The sequence below is a fragment of the Macaca nemestrina genome, chromosome 12, assembly GCF_043159975.1.
Source record: "Macaca nemestrina isolate mMacNem1 chromosome 12, mMacNem.hap1, whole genome shotgun sequence".
In the NCBI taxonomy this organism is placed as follows: domain Eukaryota; kingdom Metazoa; phylum Chordata; class Mammalia; order Primates; family Cercopithecidae; genus Macaca; species Macaca nemestrina.
The window spans coordinates 26229328-26241627 of NC_092136.1; the positions used below are offsets into that span (position 1 = coordinate 26229328).

At 40.1% G+C, this 12300-nt stretch overlaps 1 long non-coding RNA gene across 1 annotated transcript; it reads left to right on the forward strand.

Moving 5' to 3' along the window:
• The first annotated feature begins 588 nt into the window (after positions 1-588).
• LOC139357322 (uncharacterized) lies at positions 589-11676 on the forward strand. Its single transcript, XR_011610294.1, has 3 exons — positions 589-731; positions 861-994; positions 11395-11676. It is a non-coding gene; the product is annotated as an uncharacterized lncRNA (long non-coding RNA).
• Positions 11677-12300: the final 624 nt, after the last annotated feature.

Genomic DNA, 12300 nt, shown 5'->3' on the forward strand with positions numbered 1-12300 from the left:
AAGTAGCTAATGGTCTGAACTTAGAGCAGTATGGATAGTGATCACCACGGTGATACCTATGGTAATCTGTAACACTAGCTGGGCTGTCTATGAGGCTCAACCTTGTGGTTAATTACCTGGAACATACAGAAGTGGCTTTTCAGCCACCGACTCATTTGGGGCCAAGCCATGTGGCAAGACCTCTGGAAAAGGGCTCATCACAAAGAGGTAACTATTTACCATGTGTCAGTCCATATGCCTTTTGCCACCCCCGCCAATGATGAGACAGTTGCGTTGGCCAAGGTCTGATGGCTAGAGTTGGCACCTACACAAGAGGTGGCCTTGTGGCTACACCAGAAACTGGGATTTACGAGGGGTAAACTGATGCAACAGGTAAGTATTGGGGTCTGTCCCTGCCCACCCAAGACATTTGAAAGGCTTGTCAAAAATGCCCAGCATGTCCTCAGGCATACCATAAATGGAGGCAGCTGCCCAGTGTTATACAACAAGTAATGATAGGTCATGTGCCTTTGACCAGGTGACAAGTAGACTATATCAGGCCACTCCCAAAGTCATAAGGGTATATGCGTGTGCTAACAGCTGTGGACATAGCCACAGGCCTGTTGTTCACCTTCCCTTGCAGGGTGGCCAACCAACAGCATACCATCCAGGCCCTGCAACACTTATGTGCCCTGTGTGGTCACCCTCTGGCCATTGAGAGTGATAGGGGAACACATTTCACTGGACAACAGGTATAACAATGGACACAACAAATGGACATAAAGTGGGGATTCCAGGTACCAGACAACCCGCAAGCTATGGGTATGATTGAACGATAAAATGGGTTCTTAGAGAATGCATGTCATATCCCATCTTTGCAGGGCTGGAGTTCCAGGTGCTCCAAACCTTGAATGGCCACGGAAAGGGGGCCTGGCCCTGGTGGAGGCTTTGTTACACCGGGCTTCTGCCCCCATTCAGTTGCAGACACATACCAATGATGACCTCCTCCAACCAGGTATGAGGATGAATGGTAACCTGTTTTTGCCTGCCCCAACACCCCTGAAGGAAAGGGAACAGAAAACTTGGTTGTGGCCATGGACCCTTCAAGCACCCCACTGCTGATGGCTGGCCATCATAGCTCCCTGGGAGAAGGGCCTACAGTATGACTGTTCAATACGTGGCCCCTGCACTTGACTGTTTGTAGGGGAATGGCCAGGGAAGGAACCCTCCTCCAGGGGACATATGTACTGTCTGTGTGGCCTATTAGGAGCTCCCCCATGACTTTGGTATGGATACAGGACTCAAAGGGACCGTGGGGAGCTGAGAAGGTTTGGTATCATTGACAAGGCAAGAGCCTTTGGCAGGTGCATTGTTATCCAGGGATGAAAGGTTAACCGGTATTTTGCCTGAGGGACATGATTTACCTATTAGTACCTATGCCTGCTCTGTCATTTCGATCATAGTTTAACATGCTCCAACTGTATTTTGGACTGGACACATACCTATGCTTATGTGACCAATGTTTCCATCTGTTGGATCTGCACCACCCTTCCAGCAGCAGCTGCAGATGGCTTGCCTTGGCACATACATTCAGCATCTGCAGAGAACTGGACATGGCTGGAGACCTGCAGCCCAGTGGCCAACACATGGAACACGATGCAGCAAGCTTTGGACAAAGGACGTTGCAAGACTCATGGCATGCCAGCCCCCTGGCTGACCCATAGTGTTTATAATGGGTGAGGCTGGTGAATGGGGGAGCATGTAGCACCCCCAGCCAAGGCACCAGGGTGAATAGAGAAACACTAGGGTAACACCACTGTAGGATGGGTACCCATCATGGACTGTGTAAACGTAACACATGTCACCACACCGAAGGTATGGTGGAATAAGTCACCTCACCAAGGTCAGACCCCAGTAGAGTTTATGCCCCTTGGGAGTTCATGGGTTTGTGGGGACTCAGGGTGGCCTTACCTACCAGTGGACTGGACTGGATGTTGTAGCTAGGGGTGGCCTTCTGTACCTGCCACTGTTATCCCCATGTTGCCTAGATGCCTGCATAACTGGAAGGTAGTATGCTCTCAGATTTGCAAGTGCAGTGAGCACCCTGGTGGTTCTACCCCTTGTCAATGACTATCCCTGGAGTGGGTGTCATAACTGTAGAAGCACAAGTACTGCTTTTATAGAGTACACCACCCGGGTTCTGAAATACACCCAAGTGGCCCTCCTCCTGTTAATAGATGAGGTTGATCAGATCAGAAATGCGGTGTTGCAAAACTGAATGGCCTTAGGCATAATAACTGCTGCCTAAGGTGGCACTTGTACCCTTTTAGGAACACAATGTTACAGTTTTATCCCGGATAATTGGCAGAACATAACAACAGTCCTGCAAGGGGTGTCATAGGAGATTAAGGCATTTGAGAGCCTTATTGGTGACCCCTGCAGAGGTGATGGGCATCCATATGCTCTGGCCTACGCTGGGCCCTAATAGTCGTAAGTACCATAGCTGGGATCCTAGCAGTGAGCTGTTGCTGTGTTATTGTTGTGGGTAATGGATTCAGGGCTCTGCCCTATGGGCACATGTCCCTTCCCAGAGGACACCCTTGGCCTAGGGGGTAGAGTACAAGGGAAATGGCTACACTTTATCAGGAGTAGGTAGAGGCAGCTTTCCAGTACAACTCAGCAGGTTTGGAGTGCAGGCACGCATCCCCACACATTATGTGTGTACACAATGTGAGGCACATTAGGTGATCACCCATGTGAGCTTGTACTTGGCTCAGGGCCACTATTGTCTGTAAAAGATATAATTACCCTGCTAACACAACACATATGGTTTACTTGGGCCCAGAGAGAGTAAAGCCATGTCAAAACTGTCAACTCTTCTTCAAGTGTTTCTTCAGCTACCCACCACTCATCCACTGACTCTCCTGGGACCTCAGTTAGAACCTAACAAACTCCACTTTAAATAATGAATAGACATCCCAACACAAAAAATTAAGCAGCAGACTTGAACCACACTATAGACCAAATGGACCGAATAGGCATATATGGAACTTTCCCCCAACAGCAGCAGAATACATGTTTTTCACAAGCGCACACAGAACATTCTCCAGGATAGATCACATGTTAGATCATAAAACAAGTACTACCAAATGTAATAAGATTAATAACATACAAAGTATGTTTTCCAACCACAATGGAATGAAACTAAAAGTCAATAACAGAAAGAAAAACAGAAAATTCAAAAACATGGGGGCACTAAATAACACACTCTTGAGTAACCAGAGGGTCAAACTGGAGATAAAAATGGCAATCAGAAAATACATGCAGACGAATAAAAACACAGCATAGCTAAATTTGTAGAATGCAGCAAAAGTAGGATTAAGAGACACATTTATAGCAATAAATTCCTACATTTAAAAAGAAACATTTCAAAAAAAAACAATTTAATGTTTCACCTGAAGGAACTGTAAAAGGGGGAACAAATTCAGGTCAAAGTCAGTGAAAGGCAAGTAATATATATGTTAGAGTAGAAATAAATGAAATAGAGAATAGAAAAATAGTATAAACAGAAATATTTTGCTAGAATTTAAAAAGGGAGAGCGATGATTCAAATAAATAAGATCAGCAATGAAACAAGAGACAACTGATTCCACAGAAATTGAAAGGATCATAAGAGACTACTGTGAACAATCATACGCCAACAAATTGAATAATGTAGAAAAAACGAATAAATTCCCAGAAACAAAACCCTACCAAGACGGATCATAAGGAAGTAGAAAATCGGAATGGACAAATAATGAGTAAAGGGATTAAATTAGTCATTAAAACCTCTCGACAAAACAAAACCCAAGACAAGATGGTTTCACTGGCATGGTCTGCTAAATACTTAAAGGCTAATTAACACCAATTATTCTCAAACTCTTCCAAAAGACTGAACAAGAGGGAAAATTTTCAAACTAATTTTATGAGTGTAGTGTTACCATAGCCAGACAAATACACTACAAGAAAAGAAAAGCACAATCCAATAATCCTGATAAATGTGGATAAAAAATCCTTAAGAGTTCTAGTAAACCAATTTAGCAACAAATGAAAAGGATCATATACAATGACAAAGTGGGATTTTTCCCTGGGATACAAAAATGACACAACATATGCAAATCAATGAATGTAATACACCATGTTAATAAAGGATAGTCACATGATCATCTCAATAAATGCTGAAAAAACATTTGACAAAATGCAACACTCTTTCACGTTAACAAGTCCCGATGCAACACTCTTTCTGTGTTAACAATCTCAACAAACTTGACACAGGAAAAATTTAGCTCGAAATACTACAGACCGTATATAAAAAACTCACAGCTAACATTGTTCACAAGAGTGAAAAATTAAAAGCTTTTCCTTTAAGTTCAGGAAAAAAAGCAAAGATGCTAACTCTTGTCATTTTTATGCAACACAATACTGGAATTCCTTCCCATCCAGAGGAGTTAAGAAAAAACAAAAGGAATAAAAACCAAACAAATTAGAAAAAAAAATGTAATCACTTCCCTCTGCAGACGACATAATCTTGTATGTGGAAAACCGTAAATACTCCACAAAACACCATTAAAACTAAAGTAAGCAAATTCAGTAAAGTAGCAGCATATAAAACTCACATACAAAATTATAAAATAATTAAGAATAAGACTAACCGAGGGGATGAAAAGCATGCACAATGAAAACTATAAAGCATTGATGAAAGAAATTAGAGACAACAAAAACATATGAAAATGTTACCTGCAGTGAGTCCACATCCGTTAAGTGTCAGCAGCAACCTCCATTTTTGCCCCCCTCAGAAAGAATTAAACTGAGGGGCGTAAGGCAGAAGGAGAGAGAGGGGCAAGTTTTAGAGCAGGAGTGAAAGTTTATGAAAAAGCTTTAGAGAAGGAATGAAAGGAAGTAAAGTAAATTTGAAAGACGGCCAAGCAGGCGACTTGAGAAATCTAGTATGCAGCTTGACCCTTTGACCTGGGGTTTTAAATGTGGGCTTACCTCTGGAGTTTTGCTTTACTTCTACCTATATGCCCAACTCCTGAGATTTATTGGGTATCGCTGATAACCAGTTTCAGGTGTTTTCTTTTAAGAGCCGGCCTTTCCCTGGTGCCAGCTGTGACCAATTATTACTTTAACTAGACAATTAACAACTGCCTGACCATCACCTGGTCACCCAACACTCCTGGTTTGTGTGTAGGAGGGAGGGAGCCCTCTCCTGCCATGTTCATACACGACTAGCTACCCACTGTGACAGAAAGACATTCCATACTCATAGACTGGGAAACAATATTATTAAAATATCCATATTACCCATAGCAACCTACAGATTTAATGCTATCCTTATCAAAATCTCACTGGCATTTTTACAGAAAAAGAGAAAAAAAACTCTAACATTTATATGGACCCACAAAATACATTGAATAGCCAAGAACAAAGCTGAAGGGATCATAGTTCTTGATTTCCAAATCTACCATAATGAAAGCAATAGTATGGCAGAAGAACAAATACATAGAAAAATTGAACAGAACGGAGAGCACAGGAATAAATCCACACACAGTTGGTTAAATGCTCCTGCACAAGAGTGCCAAGAAAACAAAATGGAGAAAATAGTTTCTTCAACGAATGGTGTTGAGAAACCTGGAAGTGTGGAGAAATTGGATGCTTTTCACAATGTTAATGGGAATGCAAACTGGTACAGCCACTAGATAAAATAGTACAGAGGTTTCTTAAAAAGTTAAAAATAGAACCACCATATAATCTAGCAATCACCTGTCTTAGTAGACACTCAAAAGTACTGAAATAAGGATCCTGAAGAGAAATCTACTTTCCCACATTTATAGCAGCATTCTTTATAATAGACACCAAAATATGGAAACAGCCCAAAGACCCATCAACAGATGAATGAATTTTTTTAAATGTGGTATATCTACACAATGGAATATTATTCAGCCTTTAAAAAGAATGAAAGACTGCCATATGTAAAAATGTGGAAGAATCTGAAGGACATTTTGCTTACTAAAATGAGCTAGTCACAGAAGGATTCCACTTATTTATCTAAAATATTTAAACACAAAAAAAGAAAGTAGAAGTAGTAGGAGCTGGGAAAAGGGAGAAATGGAAGTTGCTGTCCAATGGGTATAAAGTTTTATTGATGTGAGATGAATAAATTCCAGAGATCTTCCATACCACATTGTGTCTATCTATTTTTAATAATACTGTTTTGTATGTTTAAAAATTTGTCGATAAGCTATCCTCATGTTAAGTGTTTCTACCACAGTAAAAAAAGCAAAAGAGACTCATCTATTCCCAACCTCATTAAATAAGGAAACTGATGCACAGACTCTGGTTACTAATAGAAGACAATGTATTGGTGATTATGAGAATAGATATGGCCTGAATTTATTGGGCATTTTACTACATGACTGGATTAAAATGTTCTGTGGAGAAATATGTCATTGAATTATCATATAATTGTGTGAGGTGAGTAATCATGTAACCTTCATTTTATAAATGACAAATGAGAATTAGAAACATTATGTGCATGCCTAGGAAAGAAAAACAGACAGAAAGTTGCCCAGTGAACTTTCAAACCTGGGTGTCAATTTTTCTTTCTGCAAAAATAGACAAATCCACCTGTGAATTTTTGTTGTGTCTTCCTTCTTTTTTATCAGTGTGTTTATCCACTATCCCACATAGCTCATGAGCTGATCCTCATTTGTTCAGGATTTTTTTATTTCTTCTATGTGAGTTCCTGCATTTCTCATGTCCAGTTTTTTAAAGTTATTGAGACCCTTTCCATAACAGTGTAGGGTATATCAACAGTAATAAGGCAAAAGTAGCCATTGCAATTCTAGATATTTGTGGTCTACAAATGTAAGTATCAAAATTAAACTGGGCTGAGGTTTCATGTCAGAGGCTTAAACAGGATAAAATTTTATTTATTTCACAAGCAAGAGAAGTCTAGATGTAGGCAGTCTGATGCCGGTATGAAGTGTGTCTGATTCACTATTAACAGGTCCTGGTCTCCTTCTATCTGCTGCTTGTTCCTTAGTGTATGCCACTAATCTTCAAAGTCACTTCGTGTCCCAAGATGACCCCTGCATTGCTGACCATTGCTTCCACTTCACATCAGCAAGGACAAGACTTAGAGTTGAGTAAAACAGTAATAACTCTTTTTTTTTTTTTTTGGACAGGGTCTTGTTTTGTCACCTAGTTTAGAGTGCAGTGGTGCAATCATGGCTCATTGAAGCTTCAGCCTTCTGGGCTCAGGTGATCCTCCCACCCTGTTGAGTAGCTGGAACTATAGGTACAAGCCACTGTTCCCAGCTAATTTTGTTAAAAAATGTTTATAGAGACAGGGTCTCACTATGCTGCCCAGGCTGGTCTCAAATTCCTGAGCTCAATCCTTCCACATTTGCCTCCAAAAGTGCTGCGATTACAGACATGAACCGCTGCACCTGGCCTAAATAAGGACTCCAAAGAGCTTTCCTGGGGTTAAACATGACTTCTCTTCACATCTCACTGCTAGCTGTATCTAAAAAGGAGCAAAGAATATGCAGAATTGATCGGAACAGAGTCCATATACCACCCCTGTTCCAATGTAGGGGTCAGTTAATAAGAAGGAAAGAATATATTTATATACCACATTTTGATTTGTACATTATTTCCATCACTATCTAGTATCTTCTAATGTGTGAATCAAAAATGTGGTATATGAATAAACATCCAGATACAATATCAGATAGACAAATATCTCGGCCAGGTGTGGTGGCTTACACCTGTAATCCCAGCATGTTGGGAGGCTGAGCCCAGGACTTTGAGACCAGCCTGGACAACATGGCAAAACCCCATCTTGACCAAAAAAAAAATATATATATATATACATACACACACACACACACAGACACACACACACACACATACATATACACATATACACATATATATATATAATTAGCAGGGTGTGGTGGTGCACGCCAGTTGTCCCAGCTACTTGGGAGCCTGAGGTAGAAGGATAACCTGGGTCCGGGAGATTGAGGCTACAGTGAGCCGAGGTCATACCACTGCACTCCAGACTGGATGACAGAGTTAGACACTGTCTCAAAAACAAAAAACAAACAGAGACAAATATCTTAGGTTAAACATTCAAATAATAATTAAAATTAGATGTAGAAAATATTTTAGACGTTGACAGTCGTTTTCACAAAATAATTTTAATGTATAGGAACCCATGGATTCGCCACAGGTGATACTTTAAGATGAGTTGTGAAGTCTTTTGGAGGAGTAGAAGATAGGGTCAAAGGAAAACAAGCAGGTTACTCATCCCTGGATCTTCTTCCAAAGATCCTGATTCATATAACAGAGATTTGTTTCATTTCCTTAGAGAAAAAATGAAGAGATACTGTTGCATAAAAAATGAATGGAAACTATTTATATATAACTGCTTTTATTCCTATTTTATTTGAAAGTCACTTGCTAAATAAGTCCATGACAGGTGTTAATCTAAAAAATTCAAGTCCCCTGACTCTCAGTTTAGTGCAGTGCTCTTTCTAATAAATTATGTTAGAATTTACCAGTAAGATTTATATGCACAACCCTAAGCTTTAGAATTTTTGCTCTTTTCCTGGCTCATGCTCTATGGTCGTAACTGATTTATTGATTCATTTAATAAAGCAGATGCTGAACATAATGAGCAGTAACTATAAACTCAAATGAATTCAGCAGAGGTAAAGGAGAAACTCTGTTCTGAATAAATGCATTATATATATGTTCATGTATTTAAAATTATTAGTCTATGCCAGGCACGGTGGCTCACGCCTGTAATTCCAGCACTTTGGGAGGCCGAGGCGGATGGATCACGAGGTCAGGAGATCGAGACCATCCTGGTTAACATGGTGAAATCCCATCTCTACTAAAAAATAAAAAAATTAGCCAGGCGTGGTGGCAGGCGCCTGTAGTCCCAGTTACTCGGGATGCTGAGGCAGAATGGTGTGAATCCCGGAGGCGGAGCATGCAGTGAGCCGGGATCATGCCACTGCACTCCAGTCTGAGCCACAGAGCCAGACTCCATCTCAAAAAATAAACAAATTTACAGATGGCCACATACTTCATTGCTAGAAAGCAGTGGAATGAGGATAAAGTGACCACTGATGTCTACACAAGATCTCAATCTGATGGCACACATGCTTCAGGAAACATCAGCAGTGTTTTTAAAACAGTTTAAAAACAGGTAGTCCTCTCCTCTTGACTATTATGGTCTGCCATGCTATTTCCAGAAACCCAGAACATCTTTATTGTCACACACCAAAACATGGAAAGGGTTTCAGTTTCCCTCTTCTTACATGGGATAATGGACTCTCTCTTGGAGTATTTGGCTACTCTTCCCTGGCCAGCTTTTGCAGTAGGTAACATGTACGCACTTTGCCCAAAAGTTCTTTTTCTGTCTCAGCCGCTGCTCATGGTTTAAACTTTTCAGAGCTGAGCTCAGTGTAATTTATATAGCGAGGCATCATGCTGAACAAACTGGCACATGTTCTTTCTTGAAGAAAATTGAAGATCTCGTGGTGTTTTAATGACGTTTTAACACAGTGGGGCAAAAAACAAACAAAAAAACACAAAACCAGGCATCAAAAAATAAGCCTGTTACTTATCTGATACTATCACTTAATTGTAGAAAAAAATTTCCACCTCGCTTAACTCTTTTATTCCCCTCTAGTTTGGGCCTATTTTCTAGATTTTTTTTTTTTTTTTTTTTTTGCTTGGCATCAAGTTGTAACTGCTGACCATCTGTATTAGAAATGCCATATTCTGGGCTGGGCATGGTGGCTCACGCCCATAATCCCAGCACTTTGGGAGGCCGAGGCGGGCAGATCATGAGGTTAGGAGATCAAGACCATCCTGGCCAACACGGTGAAACCCCGTCTCTACTTAAAAAAAATACAAAAAATTAGATGGGTGTGGTGGTGGGTGCCTGTAGTCCCAGCTACTTGGGAAGTTGAGGCAGGAGAATGTGTGAACCTGGGAGGCGGAGCTTGCAGTGAGTGGAGATCATGACACTGCACTCCAGCCTGGGTGACAGTGTGAGACTCTGTCTCAAAAGAAAAAAAAAAAGAAAAGAAATGCCGTATTCTAAATCTGGAGGCCCAAGAATCTGGATATTCCACATTTTCCACATATTTATGATGCAAATTAAAGTTGAAAAGCCCTAGTGGAAAGATCTAGTTATTTTGCACAAGAATTATGTTGGAGGTTATTGAATAAACCAAGTGGGTTTTGCGTGTGTGTGTTTGTGTGTGTATGTGTGTGCAACCCATTCTGCTTGCATATCTGCAGGTGTGAAAGATATTCTTGATCACTGTAGGTTGGTTTCATATCCTGGGAAAAAAGGTACTGTATGAATAAAATATAGCTGAAATAGTGATGTATTCAATGTTTCAGAGTAAATTTTGGTCGACGAGCTGGTGGCTTCTCCTTTTGTTACCTTTAGAAGTTAGTCATAAATGTATTATTTATTGTTTGTGGGACAAAATAGCAATAAAATGATCCTTTCCATTAAGAATTAGTTTACTGTGGGATTGACGGCTCAAAAAACCAAAAAAAGATAATAAAATGACACAAAACCAGTTGATGTAATAACAGAAACAAGCAGACCAAGTATACCTACATAAGGAGCAGAAAGATGATTCATGAAAATGTATGTATGAATATTTGGGTATGTTTTGCTAAGTACAACTATTTATACTATTTCTCCTAAGGCCTCCACTTTCTAGAAAGGACAGAAACTTTCCGATCTCCAGGAAGCTTGGTTCAGAGTTTTAATCATCCTTATCAAGTCATCCTTGGTTCAAAACTAAACCAGCTAACTATCAGTAGTTGGTCACTATCGCTCTCATATGAGATCAATCGTTTTAGTAATGTTTAAATGTTCTTAACACTTTGTGGTGTCCCCAAATACAAGGATTATAAAAGCATTTAGCATGTTTTGCAACATGTTCCTCTTTTTGTTGTTAAATATGCACAAGCAAAGGAAAAACAACTAAGACTCATGACTAGAGTTTCTATTTTTAAACTTATTTTCCTTCGAAATTTTTCCAGATGAAAATATACAATGAAAACAGACTTAACTCTCTTTAAGAATTTGTTCTTGCTTCATACTCAAAAGTAGGTTACTTATATAAAGTCAAACAACTTCGCTGTTAACCATAGATGTATAGGCTTTGGCTATTTCCAGACGTAATGTTCCACTACAGTAGATGAAAGTGGAGGAGTGTGGGTGTGTTGCACTTGTGAAGGTTTTGAGTGTATTGGTGCTTCATTGCTGGCACAATTTACGACAAATTGGCTGAATTAAGTAATACAACTTTATTCTTTTATGTTCTGTAGGTGAGAAGTCTGACAGGAATCTCACTGGACTAAAATCAAGACATCAACAAGCCTATGTTCCTTTCGGGAGGCACTATGTCAAAAATCTGGTTTTTTGCCTTGTCCAGCTTCTAGAGGTCTCTTGCACTGCTTCACTCAGGGCTCTATCCTCCATCTCCGAAGACAGCAATGGTGTGATGAATCCTCCTCGTGCTGCCATTTCTCTGACTGCCTGCAGCTGGAAAGGTTATCGGCCTTTGAAGACTTGTGTGATTAAAATGAGCCCACCTGAATAACACAAAATACTCTCCTCATTTCAAGGGTTCATAAGCTTAATTCCATCTGCCAAGTCTCTTTTGCCTACTCAGGCGATATTTTCACAGGTTCGTAGGAGGATTGGCCTGTAGACCTCTTTGAATTCCATTATCATGCCTACCACTCGGGTTAGACATTAAGAGGACAAATCATGAATGAACTCCCAGTCACAATTGCTACAAAGAGAATAAAATGCCTATGAATACAACTAACAAGGGATGTGAAGGAACTCTTCAAGGAGAACTTCAAACCACTGCTCAAGGAAATAAGAGAGGACACAAACAAATGGAAAAACATTCCATGCTCATGGATAGGAAGAATCAATATTGTGAAAATGGCCATATTGCCCAAAAAAGTAAGTTACAGATTCAATGCTATCCTCATCAAGCTAAATTAGAAAAAACTACTTTAAATTTCATATGGAACAAAAAAAAAGCCCGTATAGCCAAGAAAATCCTAAGCAAAAAAACATACCTGGAGGCATCACGCTACCTGACTTCAAACTATATACAAGGCTACAGTTACCAAAACAGCAAGGTACTGATACCAAACAGATATATAGACCAATGGAACTGAATAGAGGCCTCAGATATAACACTACACGTCTACAAC